At 44.5% G+C, this 20,618-nt stretch overlaps 1 long non-coding RNA gene across 1 annotated transcript in view; it reads left to right on the top strand.

Moving 5' to 3' along the window:
* LOC137324247 (uncharacterized) overlaps positions 1 to 14,450 on the top strand; it is a 32,739-nt gene extending 18,289 nt beyond the window's left edge. Inside the window, exons 2-3 of the long non-coding RNA XR_010963570.1 lie at positions 8,989 to 9,049; positions 14,301 to 14,450. This is a non-coding gene — a long non-coding RNA (uncharacterized lncRNA). The remainder of the gene's footprint in view (positions 1 to 8,988; positions 9,050 to 14,300) is intronic.
* Positions 14,451 to 20,618: the final 6,168 nt, after the last annotated feature.

Below are 20,618 nucleotides of genomic sequence, written 5' to 3'. Positions count from 1 at the left end.
ACCTGTCATGATTTTGAACACTTCTATCAAATCTCCTCTCAACCTTCTCTGCTCGAAGGAGAACAACCCCAGCTTCTCCAGCGTCCTGGCGAATTGAATAACTAGGGCTGGAGATAGGGCTTTAAACTAAAAGGGGGGGGGGGCGGGGGGTCAGGTGAGGGGAAATTTAGAAATCTAATGAGGAAAGTCAAGGTAACAGAGCAGTGTAGCGATTTGGGTAAAGATAAGCAGAGTGTGGCAGGAAAGAACAGAAAGTTTACCAATAATAGTGCATCAGCAAATAATGTCAAAGCTGGGAAAAATGATAAAAAGTCAAAATTAAAGGATCTATATCTGAATGCACGGTGCGTTCATAACAAGATAGATGAATTAGTTGCATAAGTAGAGATAAATGGGTTTGATCTAATAGCCATTACAGAGACATGGTTGCAAAGTGACCAAGGTTGGGAACTAAATATTCCAAGATACATGATGTTTAAAAAAGACAAGCAGAATGGAAAAGGAAGGGGATGTAGCCCTAATAATAAAGGATGACAAAAGGACAGTGGTAAGAAAGGATCCTGGCTCGGAAGATCAGGAAGTAGAATCAATATGGGTGGAAATAAGAAATAACAAGGGGTAGAAAACACTGGTGGGAGTAGTTTACAGGCCCCCTAATAGTAGCTACACCGTTGGACATAGTATGAATCATGAAATAATAGGAGCTTGTATCAAAGGTAATGCAGTAATCGTGGGGGACTTCAATCTTCATATGGACTGGACAAATCAAATTGGCAAAAGTAGTTTGGAGGATGAGTTCATGGAATGGATTCGAGACGGTTTCCTAGAGAAGTACATCATGGAACCAACCAGGGAACAGGCTATTTTAGATCTTGTATTTTTTTATTATTCGTTCATGGGATGTGGGCGTCGCTGGCGAGGCCGGCATTTATTGCCCATCTCTAATTGCCCTTGAGAAGGTGGTGGTGAGCCGCCTTCTTGAACCGCTGCAGTCCGTGTGGTGAAGGTTCTCCCACAATGCTGTTAGGAAGGGAGTTCCAGAATTTTGAACCAGCGACGATGAAGGAATGGCGATATATTTCCGAGTCGGGATGGTGTGTGACTTGGAGGGGAACGTGCAGGTGTTGTTCCCATGTGCCTGCTGCTCTTGTCCTTCTAGGTGGTAGAGGTCACGGGTTTGGGAGGTGCTGTCGAGGAAGCCTTGGCGAGTTGCTGCAGTGCATCCTGTGGATGGTACACACTGCAGCCACAGTGCGCCGGTGGTGAAGGGAGTGAATGTTTAGGGTGGTGGATGGGGTGCCAATCAAGCGGGCTGCTTTGTCCTGGATGGTGTCGAGCTTCTTGAGTGTTGTTGGAGCTTCACTCATCGAAGCAAGTGGAGAGTATTCCATCACACTCCTGACTTGTGCCTTGTAGATCGTGGAAAGGCTTTGGGGAGTCAGGAGGTGAGTCACTCGCCACAGAGTACCCAGCCTCTGACTTGCTCTTGTAGCCACAATATTTATATGGCTGGTCCAATTAAGTTTCTGGTCAATGGTGACCCCCAGGATGTTGATGGTGGGGGATTCGGCGATGGTAATGCTGTTGAATGTCAAGGGGAGATGGTTAGACTCTCTCTTGTTGGAGATGGTCATTGCCTGGCACTTGTCTGGCACAAATGTTACTTGCCACTTATCAGCTCAAGCCTGGATGTTGTCCAGGTCTTGCAGCATGCGGGCTCGGACTGCTTCATTATTTGAGGGGTTGCGAATTGAACTGAACACTATGCAATCATCAGCGAACATCCCCATTTCTGACCTTATGATGGAGGGAAGATCATTGATGAAGCAGTTGAAGATGGTTGGGCCTAGGACACTGCCCTGAGGAACTCCTGCAGCAATGCCCTGGGGCTGAGATGATTGGCCTCCAACAACAACTACCATTTTCCTTTGTGCTAGGTATGACTCCAGCCACTGGAGAGTTTTCCCCCTGATTCCCATTGACTTCAATTTTACTAGGGCTCCTTGGTGCCACACTCGGTCAAATGCTGCCTTGATATCAAGGGCAGTCACTCTCACCTCACCTCTGGAATTCAACTGTTTTGTCCATGTTTGGACCAAGCCTGTAATGAGGTCTGGAGCCGAGTGGTCCTGGCGGAACCCAAACTGAGCATCGGTGAGCAAGTTATTGGTGAGTAAGTGCCGCTTGATAGCACTGTCGACGACACCTTCCATCACTTTGCTGATGATTGAGAGTAGACTGATGGGGTGGTAATTGGCCGGATTGGATTTGTCCTGCTTTTTGTGAACATCAGGTAGATGCCAGTGTTGTAGCTGTACTGGAACAGTTTGGCTAGAGTTGCGGCTGGTTCTGGAGCACAAGTCTTCAGCACTACAGCCAGGATGTTGTCAGGGCCCATAGCTTTTGCTGTATCCAGTGCACTCAGCCATTTCTTGATATCACGTAGAGTGAATCGAATTGGCTGAAGACTGGCTTCTGTGATGGGTTGGGATATCGGGAGGAGGCCGAGATGGATCATCCACTCTGCACTTTTGGCTGAAGATGGTTGCAAACGCTTCATCCTTGTCTTATGCACTCACGTCCTGGACTCCACCATCATTGAGGATGGGGATGTTTACAGAGCCTCCTCCTCCCGTTAGTTGTTTAATTGTCCACCACCATTCACGACTGGATGTGGCGGGACTGCAGAGCTTTGATCTGATCCGTTGGTTGTGGAATCGCTTAGCTCTGTCTATAGCATGTTGCTTCCGCTGTTTAGCATGCATGTAGTCCTGAGTTGTAGCTTCACCAGGTTGGCACCTCATTTTTAAGGTACGCCTGGTGCTGCTTCTGGCCTGCTCTTCTACACATCTCATCGAACCAGGGTTAATCCCCTCTCTTGTTGGTAATGGTGGAGTGAGGAATATGCCGGGCCATGAGGTTACAGATTGTGCTGGAATATAATTCTGCTGCTGTTGATGGCCCACAGCGCCTCATGGATGCCCAGTTTTGAGCTGCTAGATCTGTTTTGAATCTATCCCATTTAGCATGGTGATAGTGCCACACAACATGTTGGATGGTGTCCTCAGTGCGAAGACGGGACTTCGTCTCCACGAGGACTGTGCGGTGGTCACTCCTACCAATACTGTCATGGACAGATGCATTTGCGACAGGTAGATTGGTGAGGACGAGGTCAAGTAAGCTTTTCCCTCATTTTGGTTCGCTCACCAGCTGCCGCAGGCTCAGTCTGGCAGCTATGTCCTTTAGGACTCGCCAGCTCGGTCAGTAGTGGTGCTACCGAGCCATTCTTGATGATGGACATTGAAGTCCCCCACCCAGAGTACATTCTGTGCCCTTGCTACCCTCAGTGCTTCCGCCAAGTGGTGTTCAACATGGAGGAGGCCTGATTCATCAGCTGAGGGAGGACGGTAGGTGGTAATCAGCAGGAGGTTTCCTTGCCCATGTTTGACCTGATGTCATGAGATTTCATCGGGTCTAGAGTCAATGTTGAGGACTCCCAGGGCCACTCCCTCCTGACTGTATATCACTGTACCGCCACCTCTGCTCGGTCTGTCCTGCCGGTGGGACAGGACATACCCAGGGATGGTGATGGAAGAGTCTGGGATGTTGGCTGAAAGGTATGATTCTGTGAGTATGGCTATGTCAGGCTGTTGCTTGACTAGTCTGTGGGATAGCTCTCCCAATTTTGGCACATGTCCCCAGATGTTAGTGAGAAGGACTTTGCAGGCTTGGTTTGCCTTTGTCATGTCCGGTGCCTAGTGGTCCGATGCCGGGTGGTCCATCCGGTTTTATTCTTATTATGACTTTTTTTAGCAAGATTTTACAACTGAGTGGCTTGCTGGGCCATTTCAGAGGGCAATTAAGAATCAACCACATTGCAGTGGGTCTGGAGTCACATATAGGCCAGACCGGGTAAGGACGGTAAGTTTCCTTCCCTAAAGGACATTTGTGAACCAGATGGGTTTTTACGACAATCCAGTAGTTTATGGCCACCATTACTGATACTCGTATTTTAATTCCAGATTTTATTTAATTAATTGAATTTAAATTCCCCAGCTGCTGGAATTTAAACTCATGACTCTGGATTATTAGTCCAGGCCTCTGGATTACTAGTCCAGTAACATAACCACTATGCTACCGTACCCTGAAGTAATGAGACAGGGTTAATTAGTATTCTGACAGTAAGAGATCCTCTGGGGAAGAGTGATCATAATGATAGAATTTCATATTGAGTTTGAGAGTGACGTACTTAAGTCAGAATCTAGAGTCTTGAATTTAAATAAAACCAATTACATAAGTGTGAAGGGCCAGTTGGCTGAGGTAGATTGGGAAACCAAATTAAAGGGTCTGACAGTTGAAAGGCAATGGCAAACATTTAAAGAAATATTTCAATATTCTCAACAAATATACATTCCATTGAGAAATAAAAACTCCACGGGAAAAGTGATTTACTCATGGCTAACTAAAGAAGTTAAGGATAGTATTCGATTAAAAGAAGAGGCTTATAATGTTGCCAAGAAGAGTAGTAAGCCTGAGGATTGGGAGAGTTTTGGAAACCAGCAAAGGACGACCAAAAAATTGATAAAAAGAGAGAAAATAGAATATGAAAGTAAATTAGCAAGAAATATAAAAATGAATTGTAAGAGCTTCTATTGGTATGTAAAATGGAAGAGAGTAGCAAAAGTAAACATTGGTCCCTTAGAGGCTGAGACAGGAGAAATTATAATGGGGAATCAGGAAATGGCAGATGTGTTAAACAAATATTTTGTATCTGCCTTCACAGTAGAAGACACAAAAAACATACCAGAAATAGTGGGGAACCGAGGGGCTAATGAGAGTGAGGAAATTAAAGTAATTAATATCAGGTGAGAAAAATTACCTGAGAAACTAACGGGACTAAAAGCTGATAAATCCCCGGACCTGATGGCCTACATCCGAGGTAGCTGCAGAGATAGTGAATGCATTGGTTATGATCTTCCAAAATTCCATAGATTCTAGACCGGTCCCAGTGGATTGGAAGGTAGCAAATGTGACCCCGCTATTCAAGAAAGGAGGGAGAGAGAAAACAAGGAACTATAGGCCAGTTAGCCTGACATCAGTCGTTAGTAAAATGCTGGAATCCATTATTAAGTAAGTGGTAACAGGGCACTTAGAAAATCATAATATGATTAGGCAGAGTCAACATAGTTTTATGAAAGGGAAATCGTGTTTGACAAACCTATTAAAAATTTTTGAGGATGTAACTAGCTGGGTAGATAAAGGGGAACCAGTGGATGTCGTATATTTGGATTTTCAAAAGGCATTCAATAAGGTGCCACATAAAAGGTTGTTACGCAAGGTAAGGGCTCATGGGGTTGGGGGTAACATAAAAGCATGGATAGAGGATTGGTTAACGGACAGAAAACAGAGAGTTGGCCTTTATTACAAGGGGGTTGGAGTACAAAAGTAAGGAAGTCTTATTACAATTGTACAGGGCCGTGGTGAGACCTCACCTGGAGTACTGTGTTCAGTTTTGGTCTCCTTATCTAAGGAAGGACACACTTGCCTCAGAAGCAGTGCAGTGAAGGTTCACTAGATTAATTCCTGGGATTACTCCCGATAGTTTCTCAAGTAATTTTTCTCTACTGATATTAATTACTTTATAAACGGGTCATTTTCAGGCTGGCAGGCTGTAACTAGTGGGATGCTGTAAGGATTGGTGCTTGGCCCTCAGCTAGTTACAATCTACGTTAATGACTTAGATGAAGGGACCGAGTGTAATGTATCCAAGTTTGCTGATGATACAAAGCTAGGTGGGAAAGTAAAATGTGAGGAGGACACAAAGAGTCTGCAGAGGGATATAGACAGGTTAAGTGAATGGGCAAGAAGGTGGCAGATGGAGTATAATGTGGGGAAATGTAAGATTATTCACTTTGGTAGGAAGAATAGAAAAACAGAATATTTTTTAAATGGTGAGAAACTATTAAATGTTGGTGTTCAGAGAGACTTGGGTGTCCTCGTACAAGAAACACAAAAAGTTAGCATGCAGGTACAGCAAGCAATTAGGTAAGCAAATGGAATATTGGCCTTTATTGCAAGGGGGTTGGAGTACAAAAGTAAGGGAGTCTTACTACAATTGTACAGGGCTGTGGTGAGACCTCACCTGGAGTACTGTGTTCAGTTTTGGTCTCCTTATCTAAGGAAGGAAACACTTGCCTCAGAGGGGGTGCAACGAAGGTTCACTAAATTAATTCCTGGGATGAGAGGGTTGTCCTATGATGTGAGGTTGAGTAGAATGGGCCTATACTCTCTCGAGTTTAGAAGACTGAGAGGTGATCTCATTGAAACATATAAGATTATGAGGGGTAGATGCTGAGAGGTTATTTCCTTTGGCTGGAGAGTCTAGAACTAGGGGGCATAGTCGCAGGTTAAGAGGTCGGCCATTTAAGACTGAGATGAGGAGGAATTTCTTCACTCAGAGGATTGTGAATCTTTGGAATTCTCTACCCCAGAGGGCTGTGGATGCTGAGTCGTTGAGTATATTCAAGATAGATAGATTTCTAGACTCTAGGGGTATCAAGGGATATGGGGATTGGGCAGGAAAGTGGAGTTGAGGTCAAAGATCAGCCATGATCTTATTGAATGGCGGAGCAGGCTTGGGAGGCCACGTGGCCTACTCCTGCTCCTATTTCTTATGATGTTATGTTCTTATGAGTCCGAATTAACTTGTCTTTGCTCTCCAAAGATGCTGCCTGACCTGCTGAATGTTTCCAGCATTTTCTGTTTTTACATTCACCAGGGCAGGCAAACAATCTCTGGTGACCCCTACTGGAAATGTGAATGTCAGAGGAGGACAGAATCAGGATCAGCCTTGTTGCCCCTTACAGTCAAATAGTCTGCTGATAGTCTCTGTCAAGGCTCGCACATTAATATTGCCCATTTCGGCGAGGTACTGGAGTATCCTATGGCAATCAATGGCTTCATGAAATGGAGGGGAGGAAGGAAAATTGATGGAGAAGAAAACTATAGCCTTAATATTCTCTTGCTCTGTTTTGACTATTTCAGTCTTTTAAAAAATATATGAGGATAGAAATTACTGTTGGTGATGCTGTTGTAGGAATTTTTAATGCACTTGCATCAGGTACCATTCTCATTGTTTTAACAGAGACGTTGACCTGTTTAAAGTAAAATAAAAGATTAGTGATTCTGTTAAAATAGTGGAGAGAGGAATTTGATATGGACACGTTAAGCATTTTTACAGTAACATCACCAACAGTAATTTTTATATTGTAGTTTTGTTTAAGCAGTGAGTCACCAGGGATACTGGCTTGTAACAGTTGTGAAACCCAGCAATACAATGAAACGGAATTAACATCGAGAGTAGACACTCAGTTTATGACTGCATCTCTACTAATAATTCAGCTCTCCAACAGACAGCCTTAGTAACACCAAAAGCCAGTGCACCCGATGATCTCATCAGCACTCACTGTTTCAACAGATTGAAAATCATTAATCAAAATTATTTGCAACCATGTGATTTTTAAATGAATAGCTACTTTTTCCACCTACAGTCCTCACCCTTTTCCTGACTGATGCTGGGTTAAAGTTCCATAGGTAGCAGGCACCTTCAAGTACCTCATTCAAGCATCCATCTTCATGTGTGAGTTTAGACAGTGAATGTTGGTAAGCTATTCAATCGTGTAGATGCACATCAAAACCAAACCCAATCCTGTCCTTATCCTTTGTAACTTGTATTCTGTCCAGGCATTCAAGGACAGAGTTTCCTGGTCTGTACCCAGGCCGGATTGCCTGGACGCAGTGAATATCGGCAAACTGGACGGTTTGGAGCGTGCACCCATAACTCACCCAATTTTCTTCCATTCATTTAAATGTACCCAGGTGCTCCAGTGCACCTTGGCATAGACCCAAGGAAGTCTTCCTGACACCAGCCATCAACAATCATTGTATAATGATTAGGGGCTGGCACCTCCGCTAATTTTTTTCCTCCACTTACCCAAGAGTGCTGAAGTTAATCGTAGCACATCAGCTTTTTAACATATATCTGGTTTGTCATTAAGACTGCCTTCTTCCACCTCTGAAACAGTGTCCACTTATATACTTATCTCACTGGGCATGGTAGCATAGTGGTTATGTTACTGGACTAGTAATTCAGAGGCCTAGATTAATATTCTTGAGAGTCATGAATTCAAATCCTACTATGACAGCTGGGGAATTTAAATTCAGATTAATTAAATAAAATCTGGAATTAAAAAAAACTAGTATCAGTAATGGTAGCCATAAAACTACCGAATTGTTGTAAAAACCCTTTTGGGAAGGAAGCCTGCTGTCCTTATCCAGTCTGGCCAAGATGTGACTCCAGACCCACAGCAATGTGGTTGATTCTTAATCACCCTCTGAAATGGCCGAGCAAGTCACTCAATTGTTCGAGAAGGTGGCTCACCATCACCTTCTCAAGGGCAATTAGGGATGGGCTATAAATGCTGGCCTTGCCAGCGATGCCCACATCCCATGAACGAATAAAAAAGAACCCATCTGTGGCTGAAACCTTCAACATCTCAAAGATCAATTTCTCAAATGTTCTCCTCACTAGCCAGCCTCCCTCCCTCTACTAACTTTAATTAATTCAGAAACCTGTAACCCAAGTCCTCTCCTGTTCAAGGTCCTGTGCACCCATCTTCATCAAACTCCACCATCTGTCTGTGTCTCAGCAAAGTGATTTCAAGATTCTCATTTTCAAATGGCTTTATGGTCCCACCTCTTGATATTTACAAAATCTTCTCCAGCCATATGGTCCAGTTCATATCCTCTGTTCCTCTGAATTACTGCTTCCCCCACCCACACTGATTTTTTTTAGCCATATATCCCCATCCTCTCAAACTCTATCCCAAAATCTCTTTCCCTTCCTCCCTTTTTAAAAGCCTCCTAAAAACTTATCTGTTTAACCATCACTTTGGTATTTCTCTCTAAATTCCTCTGTTTCCTTCTCAGGATCCACCACTCCCTCTGTACAGTGCCATGAGACATGTTTGTACATCAGCACTATATAAATGTAAGTATTGTTTTTGGATAATGTTTTAATTTTCCATGAAGATGTTTAATTATGTGCTTCGTATCAGATGCAGAGGTCTTCTCATGGCTCCTGCATTTCTTTTCAACTGCATCAAACTTGATCTCAACACTGTCAGCAACTTATTCACCCAAATGTTAAGCATAGAGAGATGTCTCTCGACCTTGTTTTTGGTCCATATGAAGTTGCATCATTCTCTTCTATTGATCAAAGCCAAAGGGATGCTCCATGTGAACATACATATGTAGATACATAATGCTATCTTAGAGGTATTTGAGCAATTAGAGTACATCTCATTAGAACATTTTCAGTGTATCTGAGACCTCCCAATTCTCAGTAATTCAACTGTAATCATACTTTTCTGGCCAAACAAGTGCTGCACAGAGTTTGATCACCTATAAGTGGAATTAACTTTCCAAGTCTATCAATCAGTAGACTCAGAAAAAGATGGCATCAGTTGGTGATTAGCTCAGTGAACATATAATAGTCTTTACAGATGCTTCCATTCTGATAGATGCAGATTGGCAAAGAAGATCTTGTTAATCAGCACCTCTATTGGTGGGGGGGGGGGGGGTGTGGCGGTTGTCGAACAGCATATCCAAAATAGTGCAATGATCAGTATTATAGGTAATCTGACGATGTCACATTTTATGGATAAACAATAGAGGAGTTTGGCAGTCCTTAAATGTATATGCCTCAATGCAAGGAGTATAGGAAATAAGGTGGATGAGTTGAGGGCACAGATAGACACGTGGCAGCATGATATCTTAACTATTACAGAAACATGGCTTAAAGAAGGACAGGGCTGGCAGCTCAACATCCCTGGTTACAGGGTTTTCAGACGTGATACAGAGGGGGATAAAAAAGGAAGGGGTGGCAATTTTGTTTAAGGAAACAATTACAGTTGTGAGGAGGGATGATATTTTAGAAGGAGCATCAAATGAGGCCTTATGGGTTGAGCCAAAGAACAAAAAAGAGGCAGTCACACTGCTGGGAGTGTACTATAGACCTCCCAAACAGTCAGAGGGAGATAGAGAAGCAAATATGTAGGCAAATTTCTGAGAAGTGCAAAAACAATAGGGCAGCAATAGTAGGGGATTTCAACTATCCTAATTTTAACTAGGATACAAACAGTGTGAATGGTATAGAGGGCACAGAATTCTTAAATTGCATACAGGAGAACTTTTTTAGTCAGTATATAGCAAGCCCAACGAGAGGGGAGGCACTTCTGGATTTAGTTCTAGGAAATGAAGAGGGACAGGTGGAAGAAGTAGCAGTGGGAGAGTATTTTGGTGGTAGTGATCATAACACAGTTAGTTTTAGCATAGTTATGGAAAATGACAAAGACAGAGCAGAAGTTGAAGTTTTCAATTAGAGAAAGGCCAATTTTACTAAACTGAGAAGTGATTTAGCAGAAGTAAACTGGAAACAGTTACTTGAAGGTAAATCAATGTCAGAGCAGTGGGAGACATTCAAAGGGGTGATTCAGGGGGTTCAGGGTTAACATGTTCCCACAAAGAAAAAGGGAGCGGCTGCCAAATCTAGAGCCCCCTGGATGTCAAGAAGCATTCAGGGTAAGATAAGGCAGAAAAAGAAAGCGTACGATAGACTCAATACTACGGAAAGCCTAGAGGAGTTTACAAAGTGCAGGGGTGAAGTTAAAAAGGAAATTAGGAAAGCAAAGAGAGGGCATGAGAAAATATTAGCAGGTAAAATCAAAGAAAACCCAAAGATGTTTTATAAATACATTAAGAGCAAGAGGATAACTAAGAAAAGAGTAGGGACAATGAGAAACCAAAAAGGTAAACTATGTGTGGAGGCGGAAGATGGTTCTTAATGAATACTTTGCACCTGTCTTCACAAAGGAGAGGGATGATGCAGGGATTGAAGTTCAGGAGGAGGAGTGTGAAATATTGGATGAGATAAACATAGTGAGAGGGGAAGTATTAAGAGGATTAGCATCTTTGAAAGTGGATAAATCACGAGGGCCAGATGAAATGTATCCCAGGCTATTAAAAGAAGCCAGGGAGGGAATTACGGAGGCTTTAACAATCATTTTCCAAACTTCACTGGATACAGGCATAGTGATGGAGGATTGAAGGACTGCTAACGTTGTACCGTTGTTTAAAAAGGGAGCGAAGGATAGATCGAGTAATTACAGGCCAATCAGCCTAACCTCGGTGGTGGGCAAATTATTGGAATCAATTCTGAGGGACAGGATAAACTGTCACTTAGAAAGGCACGGACTGATCAAGGACAGTCAGCATGGATTTGTTAAGGGGAGGTCATGTCTGACTAACTTGATTGAATTTTTCGAGGAGGATCGATGAAGGTAGCGCAATTGATGTAGTCTATATGGATTTCAGCAAAGCTTTAGACAAGGTCCCACATGGCAGATTGGTCCAAGGGAATGTGGCAAATTTGATCCAAAATTGGCTCAGTGGCAGGAAGCAAAGGGTAATGGTCGACAGGTGTTTTTGCGACTAGAAGGCTGTTTCCAGTGGGGTGCCGCAGGGCTCGGTGCTAGGTCCTTTGCTTTTTGTGGTATACATTAACGATTTGGACTTAAACATAGGGGGCATGATTAAGAAATCTGTGGATTACACAAAGATAAGCTGTGTGGTTGATAGTGAGGAGGAAAGCTGCAGACTGCAGGAAGGTATCAATGGACTGTTCAGGTGGGCAGAAAAGTGGCAAATGGAGTTCAATCCGGAGAAGTGTGAGATAATGCATTTGGGGAGAGCAAACAAGGCAAGGGAATACACAATAAATGGAAGGATACTGAGAGGTGTAGAGGAACAGAGGGACCTTGGAGTGCATGTCCACAGATCCCTGAAGGTAGCAGGACAGGTAGATAAGGTGGTTAAGAAGGCATATGGAATGCTTTCCTTTATTAGCTGAGGTATAGAATATAAAAGTAGGGATGTTATGCTGGAACTGTATAGGACACTAGTTAGGCCACAGCTTGAGTACTGCACATAGTTCTGGTCACCACATTACAGGAAGGATGTAATTGCATTAAAGAGGATGCAGAGGAGATTTACGAGGATGTTGCCAGGACTGGAGAATTTTAGCTATGATGACAGATTGGATAGGCTGGGGTTGTTTTCCTTGGAACAGAGGAGGCTGAGGGGTGATTTGATTGAGGTGTACAAAACTATGAGGGGCCTAGGTAGAGTGGATAGGAAGGACCTATTTCCCTTAGCGGAGGGGTCAATAACCATGGGCATAGATTTAAAGTGACTGGTAGAAGGATTAGAGCGGAAATGAGGAAATTTTTTTTCACCCAGAGGGTGGTGGGGGTCTGGAACTCACTGCCTGAGAGGGTCGTAGAGGCAGAAACCCTCAACTCATTTAAAAAATACCTGGCTGTGCATCTGAAGAGCCGTGACCTGCAAGGCTATGGACCAAATGCGGGAAAGTGGGATTAGGCTGGGTGGCTCATTTTAAAAAAATTTTTTTTATTCGTTCGCGGGATGTGGGCGTCGCTGGTGAGGCCAGCATTTATTGCCCATCCCTAATTGCCCTTGAGAAGGTGGTGGTGAGCCGCCTTCTTGAACCGCTGCAGTCCGTGTGGTGACAGTTCTCCCACAGTGCTGTTAGGAAGGGAGTTCCAGGATTCTGGCGCGGACACAATGGGCCAAATGGCCTCCTTCTGTGCTGTAAATTTTCTATGATTTTTATGATCACTTTTTTTCTTCACGGAAAGAATTCTGAGATTGAGTTATGTTTAAAGGTTGTGGTTTAAAACCAAGTGAGTTCACACAGGTTTGTTAAAAAAAATGCCTATGGACTGCAAGCATTGAAGATGTGTATTAAAGCCAGGTGAGTCAATTCGGTGAATGTCACAACTCACAGTTTATTTCAAACTGAAATAATGAGCATCTACTCCTCTGTGTTCTTGTTAATTGATTAAAAGACAAGTTTGACATGATAAGAATTATATTTTTAAGAATTAAAGATGTATGATGGAATCGATCTTTAATTTGCCACGTTCCTGGTTCTATACCAGTCCTGACTTTCAATTCACTGCACCAGATAATCACAAGAAAAAACACACCAATTTCTTGCTGCTACCTGGATTGCTATTTTATCTTTTTTTACTTTTAAAATGTTATTATTTCTATTTAAATTTTCCACTGTATTTTTCCATTATGCCTTTTATATTGTCTCTCCCTTTATCTTATTCTTTCCCTTTGTGAACCTAGCCCTTCATATTTTTGACTTTTCCAGCTACCTTACATCTTTTATCGAACACTGGTTCTAGTCACCAGCATGGTTGGGATTCTCTGGTGTTCCTACACAGTGCCACCCAGAGGCAACTTAACAGTATGACGTTACTTATTGATATTATTCAAGTTACACAAGACTAAACCACTCCGTGGACAAAAAAACACTAAGGCCCTGATATTAGAGTGGAGGTGGGATGGCAGCAGGGGAGTGAATGGGCGCGCAGGTAACCCGCCCAATAAAAAATGTCCGCTTGTCCGCTCCCCACACGATCGCAATTCAATTGGTGCCACTTAACGTGGCTTCCGGGTTTGCCGTCCGAAAGCTGCGCAGCGGGCGGACTGCGCACCCACACCACAGGCTGTCAGCTGGAGGAGCTCTATTTAAAGGGGCCATTGCTCCAATGGCTTTTCCTGGAGCAACACACACACCACAATGGAGCAGCAGAGGGGCAAGGCTGCTCCAAGATTTAGCGATGCCTCACTCTAGGTGCTACTGGATGGGGTGAGGAGGAGGAGGGATGTGTTTTACCCGGCGGATGGGAGGAAGCGCCCTGCCTCTGCCACCAAGAAGGCCTGGCTCGAGGTGGCAGAGGAGGTCACGAGCAGCAGCAACATCTCCCGCACCTGGATCCAGTGCAGGAAGCGCTTCAGTGACCTAACTAGATCAGCCAAAGTGAGTACACTTATTGATTCTCCTACATTCCGTCTTCCACATCACCGCGCCCCCCACCCAACTAATTCTGCACTGCCAACACTACTCTATCACATCACTCCTCACACCCACTTAAGGGTCACCCTTAACTTACCTGCACTTCCTCAGCACTTCCTCACCTCCCCATTAGTCACCCCACCACTACCACTCAACCCAATCCTCATGTCTCTGTCTCATACTTACCCTCTGATGCATCTCTTTCATGGTCAGCCTCACCCAAACCAATGCATTCATCGGTTGGCCACTTCACCATCACTCACTCACACGTCTGTTCTTTCTCCCCTTCTAGGAGAAAGCGCAAAATGCACGGGAGAGAGCGAGGACCGGAGGGGGGCTGCAACAAATCGTCGTCCTCACAGACGCGGAGCAGAAGACGCTGGAACTCAGCTGAACCCTCAAGTGCCTGTCCATCGGGGACGCCGAGACTGGCAACCCACAAACATCTGGTGACACAACTTTAACATTCATCACACACAATATGAATTGATGTTAACATGCCTTGCCATCTTCAGCACCTCAGTATGCTCATCGCAACATGACACATCTGTGATGATGCTTAATATTGCCATTTGTTCTCTTACAGTACCTTCTGCTGTGACTCCAGAGGGCAATTCCTCAGAAGACCTGCTGGACTCTGAGGGTGCACCATCACATCTTAGTGAGCCATTCACCAGCGCAGATACTCACACCTCGGTGGGACCTAGTCCTCAGTTAGTGGGATTGGCACCTGGTGAGTTACCACACACGTGAGCACGAGCAGACACTGGTGGCAGGGGCAGTTGCGGAGAGTCCGCGTCGGTGGGAGCACTCCTCTCCAGGCCCTGCTCAGCTGGACGCAGATGCGGAACCCTGGGGGCCATCCTTTAAAAGGAGAATGATCGAGGGTCAGCAGCACATTTGCGAGGTACTGGATCAGGTGCCACGCGCAATCTTCACAATAGCGCAGAGGATGGAGGAGTCCAACTCCTGCATCAGTGGAATGGTGTCACAGGGATGTGAGCAACTCTCTGAGATACTGTCACAGGTAAGTGCAGGTACTACGATGGAGAGAAGGCTTCAAGCACGGCTCACAATTGAGTCCATTCAGGCCCTGATGACGGCCGTTCGGACTCAGGGTAAACAACAATGCTGCCTTAAACAGGCAGACAGATACACTAGAATTGGCCTTAAAAGGCATCACATATGTCCTCCAAACTGTTGTCCAGCAGCGGGGTAGGAGTGATGTGGCCCTGGCCCAGGGGAGGGATGATGGCGAAAGGGGACATGGAAGTGGGGACGCCACTCAAAGCACTCCCACGTCTCACCCGTTACTCCCCTCTCAACCAGTACCCACAGTGCTGCCTCCTCTTCAGGTGGCCGAGTCTGTCCCTGCACAGGTGCAGGTAGAGCTGTCTTTGGAGGGGCCCTCATGGGCTCCAGAACCCAGAGGGCGTAGGCCCAAAGCATCTAAGCAGTCATGGCATGAATATGAGCAACCTGCCACTACACCTGCTGCAGCCACAGAGGATGCACCACTTAGAGGTAGTCGTAAGAGAAAGATGAAGGTTTTGTGAGCACAAAGGGTATGCACATGCACAAGGGTGTTCGACAGACTGTCATGTTTTTCAATTATATTTAGTTATTATTAAAGTGACATTAAATTTTATGATTGTCGTCACTGCTGCCACATCTTGCCCATTCTTGACTGGCTTTTGTGAAAGGGGCCTTTCATGAGATTCACCATGAATGGCGACACTTAATGCCACCCATTGGATCACTTTACAGTGGGTGTATGTGTACTTGCAGGACTGTTTTGTGCAGGGAGGGGTGGGCAGCCTAGTGTGGGTGCTGCTCTTTCCAGGTGGTGTGAGGACTGGACTTTCTGATGTTAGGAGAACTGTTCACATATCGGTGACTCCTTGGCCTCACGAGCAGCCAGGTGAGCTGCTGCTTTGCCCATGGGTTCCTCCTTTACCTCCTCCCCCTCCTCCACCATGTGGTTGGCAGATGTTGATGGGGCCTCCTCAAGCGGCACCCCCTCTCTCTGTTGTTGCTCTCTGTGCTCTTGTGCAGGTGCCTGTGACGCAGCACTGTGTTGTGAAATTCCAAGTGGCGGAGGTGGACACCATGCATGGCGAGGCTGGTGATGTTGCTCGTCCTCAGATATAGTGGTGAATGCAGCCATGGCGTCCCCCATCCTGATGGTGTGAGTTTGAGGGGTCCGCAATGTAGTTAAATATGTGTGAACAGAAGAATTTTGAGTGGAAAGTAAGAATTTGCAGTGAAAACACAAAGATCTTGCAGCCAAAACTTTGTCTGAAAGAACTAAGTGCCCTGCTGCAATAAGTGACCTCTGCTCCCCATCTGTCAAATATCAAGTATCATCCTGCCGGCTTTAATTGCGGGCGGGACTTCAGCATTCGGACGCGTCAGGGGGATCCCTGAAGTCTGCGGGTTGGAGCCAGGTTCTGAACCCGATCGGGATTTCGGAGCCCCTCCACCCCCAACGCACCACAATTTCCCGGCAAAATTGAGCCCTAAAGATCACTTCTGTCGTGTGATAAAAAACTACATATGACAAAGTGAACTTTTCACTTTTAGAATATTCTTGCCAAATTTCACCCCTTCTCTCCTGAAGGCATTGGCCTACATTTCTCACTCATGCCCCCACTGATACTTCAGCAGATTTGGCTGGGTGGGATTGTATAATTGCTTGATGAAGTGCTCTACCATATCCCCGCCTCCTTCTGCACCCCATCCACTTCCTGCTGCCCAGGTCTGTTGGTTGAGTATGGTTCTATTACAATTAAATGCAAATCATGGAAGTACGTCCTTCGACATATTTGCTGCAATTTGCTAGATCTGAACACTGGATTCAAGGAACACTTGTTCGGCCCAGGCGTCCAGTGTTCTCATAATGCCGGTGAGGAGCCCTAAAAAAAATTCACAGAGCGTGGCCTTGTACAGGTCGAAGAGGAGAACACAGAATCTTTTTTTAAAATTTATTATTTTCGGCAGTTCGGAGACTGCCTGCAGCCTCACACTGCAGCAAGCCTCCGAGGGCTGCTGTAGCAAAACTCCATCCCTGGTCTGGTAGAACACCCCTTGGACGCCAGGGAGCCATCCTCCAAAATGCTGAGGCTGGAAGGTCACTTGGGGTCAGGGGCACATCTGCCTAGAAGGCAGAATTTCCTTCCCCACCCCCCAAGATATGCACCCCTGGCCGTTGATTCCTTATTGAAATACAGTTCCACAGGCACTGATCATGCTCCAATATCTTACCCAGGTGAAGATTCTTCATGTTTGAGTCTTGGCACCAGTGCATGTGGATAGAAGGGGGGTCATCTAACCTGCCACACATGACTCCTCATGAGGACAGGGGACTGGAGATTCTGGGTTTGGAGATAATAAAAGGAATGGGGAAGATGTCCCGACTCATGGTTGGCATCATACTTTGCTTTTCATTCTTCATCTCCTTACTCATTCACCTCCTCACACAATGGCATATACTGCAGCCTAACAGATTGCAATGTCTTGCCATATAAGCTCTGTTTCAAGGGCTGTTTTACTGTCAGCATTCTAACATATGTTGTTCTTCTGCTCCTTGCGTGTCAAGAAGAAGTGGCAGAGCCTAATGTCAAGCCTCAACTGAGCACTTACAGCACCCTGCAACACCAACTTCTACATTGGCAAAACCAGCACTGATATATTGACTATATGAGGTCAGTTGGTTAAGTTGTAGGTGGGAACATTTGGCAAAGCCCAGAACATGGGTGAGCAGCCTGTATGGTTTTGGGATGTCCATGGATGTGTCCATAACCCGCATCTGTGCACTGCTACATGATGCCTGACTGAGCTGCAACCCACCATGGAGAGCATGGTCATTCCACAGTCCTCTGCAGAAGAGCCCCCCTTGTCAGAGGTCCTAAGTTCAGCCATAATTTCCGAATGAATACTGTGGCTGGTGCTTTAAAGACCCTGGGGTCTAATCTACAGCATGCAACATGCTGGAGAACCAGATGATATAGGTTTACATTGAATGGGTATTATCAACAACAGACGTGTGGTACTCCTGCGACCAACAGCACTGGAGGGTCGATGAGGAGAGCACATTTGATGTAGTCTGCATGGATTTTAGCAAGGCTTTTGACAAGGTCCCACATGGCAGACTGGTCAGAATAGTAAATGCCCACAGGGTCCAAGGGAAAGTGGCAAGATGGATCCAAAATTGGCTCAGTGGCAGGAAGCAAAGGGTAATGGTTAACGAGTGTTTTTGTGACTGGAAGGTTGTTTCCAGTGGGGTTCCGCAGGGCTCAGTACTAGGTCCCTTGCTTTCTGTGGTATATATTAATGATTTAGACTTAAATGTAGGGGGCATGATTAAGAAGTTTGCAGATGATACAAAAATTGGCCGTGTGGTTGATCGTGAGGAAGAAAGCTGTAGACTGTAGGAAGATATCAATGGACTGGTCAGGTGGGCAGAAAGGTGGCAAATGGAATTTAATCTGGAGAACTGTGAGTAATGCATTGGGGAGGGCAAACAAGGCTTCCTTTATACACTCTTCAATATAAAGGACGCTGCACTCAGAAACCCAGATCGCACGAGCTGCTGTTGAAACTCCACTTGCAACTAAGTGTGTAAATCAAGAGTACCTCCCTTTAGTTAGAGAATTCCTGGGTCTGCAGCCTTCTGTCGACCTAGATTAGAGTGCAGCAGGAAGAAATGGTAAATGAAGAGAGTGGTGCACGGATGTTGTGCATTTCTTCATGCCACTTCACCAAGACCCTTTCTGACAATGTCAAAGTTTTTCAACTGCTTTCCCACAAAGAGAAAAACAGCAAGTATTCCTGGGCCATTCTTGTGCACCTCCTATTGGCTGCAGAAGCAGCATTCGCAGAAACTTAGGGAAGTGGTCATCTGCCCATTTGCTTACCCTGGAATGGTACGTGGTTTGGGAAGACATAGTGAAAGAAAAACTAAATTAATTTATATTAAAAAAAAATAACAGGTCATAGAAGTAGTTTTGTACTTGCATTACGTGGCATCACTTTCAGGATCTATTTTGAATCTTCTACAGTTGTCATATCTTTAATCATCTCAAACTCACTAAATTCAGACTGTCTCCTTTTTAGGCCCCATCTACCCTAGAAATTTCCCTGTGATTTAATCGTGTTTATTTTTCAAACTTAGTTATTGAAATGTAATGGAACTGTATTGTTGAAATGTATTGTCAAACTTCTATGACCTGTTATTTTTTTTTAATATAAATTAATTTACTCTCAAGTAAAATCATATTCCAGTAATGTGATCAATAATTTATTCATCAGCATGCAAGGGGAGGATATATGAAGCTGTATAGTTGCCAAAAGTTGTAATTAAACACATATTAGTTTCTTCTGCAAGCTAATTGGAACCAAAATTCTGCAGAGCTAGTTTAAAATGGATGCTTGCAGTTTCCAACTTGGCAGTGTCTATATTTTCTAATAAGCTGCCTAGCTCTGCAGAGCTGGATCAAATCCACCAAACCTTAAAATATGCTGGTGTGGTCAGCAGAAATGTGCATGTGATGCCATCCATGATCTGATGCAATGAATTTTCCACATGCATTGCTTGGGTAAGACAATCAATTTCATTGAGACAAGTACTAAAGCTGTGGCAAAAGTAAATATGACTGTAGATGAGCGAAATGACCTCAATCCTGATATTAGGGCCAGTGTCATTCAACTTCCTCTCCACCTCTGAGCCCATCAAATTTGGAACCATAATCAAACGATTAAAATTGCCATATGCTCACAAAAATCAACAACCAAATGAAACTTTGGTTCAATGACAAATGTCTGGTCAAACTTCAGCAATGCAAAAGAAATCCAAACGAAAGCTGATCCAAGTAAATCAATGTTTTGAAACTTGGCCCAACCAAGCCGCCAAGAATGCAATGTCACTCCATTGTATGGGGAAGCTCAAATGCAGAGTTAATCATCAATTGCTGAACCAGGATTGCTGCAGCAAACTTTAGATTAAAGAAAATCTATGATTTGCCCATTGATGTAAATGCTAGCGCATGGGTACAAAAAGTAGTAAAGAGGCAAATTGAATGTTAGCCTTTATCGCAAGGGGACTGGAATACAAAGGAGAGGATGTGATGCTTCAGTTGTACACAGCCCTGGCCAGACCCCATCTGGAATACTGCGTTTAATTTTGGGCACCGCACCTCAGGAAAGATATATTGACCTTGGCAGAGGTACAGCGCAGATTCACCAGAATAATACCAGGGCTTAAAGGGTTAAATTACGAGGACAGGTTGGATAAACGTAGTTTGTATTCCCTTGAATTTACACGGTTGAGAGGTGATCTAATTGAGGCGTTTAAAATGATAAAGAGATTCGATAGGTTAGATACAGAGAAACTATTTTCTATGGTGGGGGAATCCAGAGCAAGTGGACATAATCATAAATTTAGGAGTGAAATTGAGAAGCATTTTTTCACACAAAGGGTAATGGAAATCTGGAACTCTCTCTCCCAAAAGGCTGTGGATACTGGGTCAATTGAAATTTTCAAAACTAAGATCGGTAGATTTTTGTTAGGTAAGGGTATCGAGGGATATGGATCAAAGTGGGGTAAATGGAG

The sequence above is a fragment of the Heptranchias perlo genome, chromosome 1, assembly GCF_035084215.1.
Source record: "Heptranchias perlo isolate sHepPer1 chromosome 1, sHepPer1.hap1, whole genome shotgun sequence".
Taxonomy (NCBI): Eukaryota; Metazoa; Chordata; class Chondrichthyes; order Hexanchiformes; family Hexanchidae; genus Heptranchias; species Heptranchias perlo.
This window is presented reverse-complemented; position numbering and strand designations above follow the sequence as displayed.